The sequence below is a fragment of the Schistocerca cancellata genome, chromosome 2 (genome assembly GCF_023864275.1).
Source record: "Schistocerca cancellata isolate TAMUIC-IGC-003103 chromosome 2, iqSchCanc2.1, whole genome shotgun sequence".
Taxonomy (NCBI): Eukaryota; Metazoa; Arthropoda; class Insecta; order Orthoptera; family Acrididae; genus Schistocerca; species Schistocerca cancellata.
In genome coordinates this window covers 889129010-889131306 of record NC_064627.1, presented here as the reverse complement: position 1 = coordinate 889131306, position 2297 = coordinate 889129010, and positions in this window count along the sequence as shown.

Here is a 2297-nt window from a genome sequence, read left to right as displayed (position 1 = left end):
AGCACCGACATGTCTACCCAAGGCACGACTGCTTGCAATTGTTAATTCGAACTTTGTAGAAATGTAAAAGGAGAATACCAGTTTTCTTTTATGCAAGTACAGAGGACAGAATAGTAATGAGTAAAATTACGACGCATGTTGTTCATTGTAAAGTGTAGTAACCTCAAACATAGCATAGTGAAATCAGACTGAGGCCACCATCGCCTCTTTCATTTACAATTCTTTTTGTTGCAGAATACTTTACCGTATAAGAATGTTGAAAAGAGCAATGGTCACACCAGAATGAGTCGCCTATTTATAGTTAGCTTAAATTTTTCTGAGTAACCTTTCAAGTAACGTCACTTAAGTAATTCTATATCATCTGTACAAAGAGGAATATCCAAAATCATTACATAAAGTTGGAGGATATAATTCTGTTAACCCAAGTTGCATAAATAGCCTTGGTAGTAATTACCAAGCCAACACACCAAAATTGAAAGAGTATTTGCTTCGTAGAATCACCTTGAATGATCAGAAATAGTAATATTCAGAATTAAGTTTAAATTCAACTCAAGTCTTTTCACTTTGAAACGAGCCAAAAATTGATTTATTCTTTTGCTCCTTCAGAACTGGCGACCGTAGTTAAAAGTATTTTCAGGAGGATTCGACGGTAAGACTGCTGCTCTCGTCGTGCTGATAGGATTATCCACTGCTGCTAGCAGTGGTGATTGGATACATAAGCTCACTACCAAGTTAAGTGGGTCAGGTAGGCAGTGTTACCGTGTGAACTGCAGGGCACTGTAGGCCGTGGATCGAACCTGTTCAATCATTACAGCCCGTTGGGAAACAGTCACGTTAGGAGTGTGCTGATCATTAGGTAAATACTGGCGAGTAACGGTCAAAATCTACACGCAAGTGAATTTAATAGCTTAGCAAGGTCCAAGTAGCACATAGCTAATGTAGTGCAATGGCGAGGGTAGGAGTGGAGTAAAAGTGAACTGAGCTTGTGGCAGCTGTGCTATATTCAAATATTAACAACGTGAATTCACTACTACCTCTTACCATTAGGACTGAGCTATTTACTGTTAAAATACGTAGCAGTAAGCGCAAAGGCGTGACAGCTACAAGTACGTATTGGTTTTATACACACGGAATTAGGAAGCGGGTCATTCCGTCAGAGGAGGGGGTTAAAACAACCGAGTCAGTTGAGAACATACCCCATTTACTGGTGGAAATATTCGGCGGTTCGGTCGCAACGACCATTGCTTGGTCGTCTCATCCGCCAATATATATTTCGTCCTTTCACCGTCTCTGAGCTTGGCAGGTGGTCAGTTGGCGTGGAGCAGCGAGGAAATCTCCACGGCGCTTTTCTTTGGCCAAGGCCGCTGGCAGCATCCACGCTCGGTTAGAGTGTGTGGTGCTGTTCCCATTCCTACGAGGTGTATGCTCACCGATCCTGGACACGAAAGTTGAACTTTGACTTAATCTACTAGCAAGGTACAACTGTTCACATTGTGTGGTTTGGATTTCATTGTCGGCTGTTGGGACATTCCAGCGAGCAACAACTTGTGTTTCCAAGTTGGCATATTTTAGCCACCCTCCAGTGGAATTAAACTGTACTGGGTTATTTTGAGCTGAAATGTACCAGCCATTTCGCCGTTAACGTTCTGATTACCTGCCCTGGCCGCTGTCCTAAATCCAGGTAGTGTATTATCCTCATCGTGTTGTCGCTGTCCAGCACGGTGTGTAATTTGACAGCTAATTGTACAATTGGTTGCAGGCGCCAATACCTGCAACATTGTTTCATTGTACTCCCTGTTGTGTGCTGGTTGAATGGAGTGGAAGTTATCTTGTCGGTGGGTGCATTGACTGTATCTCGGTTGGGTTGTCGTCGGATAAAGAATGGTTGGGCTGACTGCCTGTCTCACCTAAGCGAGCGTTACAGTTTGAATTCCAGCCCGACTCTCAGGGTCTTCTGAGCGCTGTTGGGTGTACTTCCTTTCCTTATTTGTTCTTATTGTTTGTATTTGTATGGCTCCTAGCCGATTTTTTAATTAATGTTGTTTTTCCCTTAAGGCATAAGGTTCTTCTGGCCCTCAGCCTAATTAAGAAACTTTTTTAAGGTAAGGCCTTCGGCCTTTTAAAAATTTATTTTCGTTTGAGGCCTAAGTGATAGGCCTTCAGCCATTGTTTTCTAAATTAAGGTGGTTTGCCCTTAAGGTGTCAGACTGTGTTTTCCTTCACCAGCTGCGGTGGCCATGTGGTTCTAGGCTCTGCAGTCCGGAACTGCGGGACTGCTACGGTCGCAGGTTCGAATA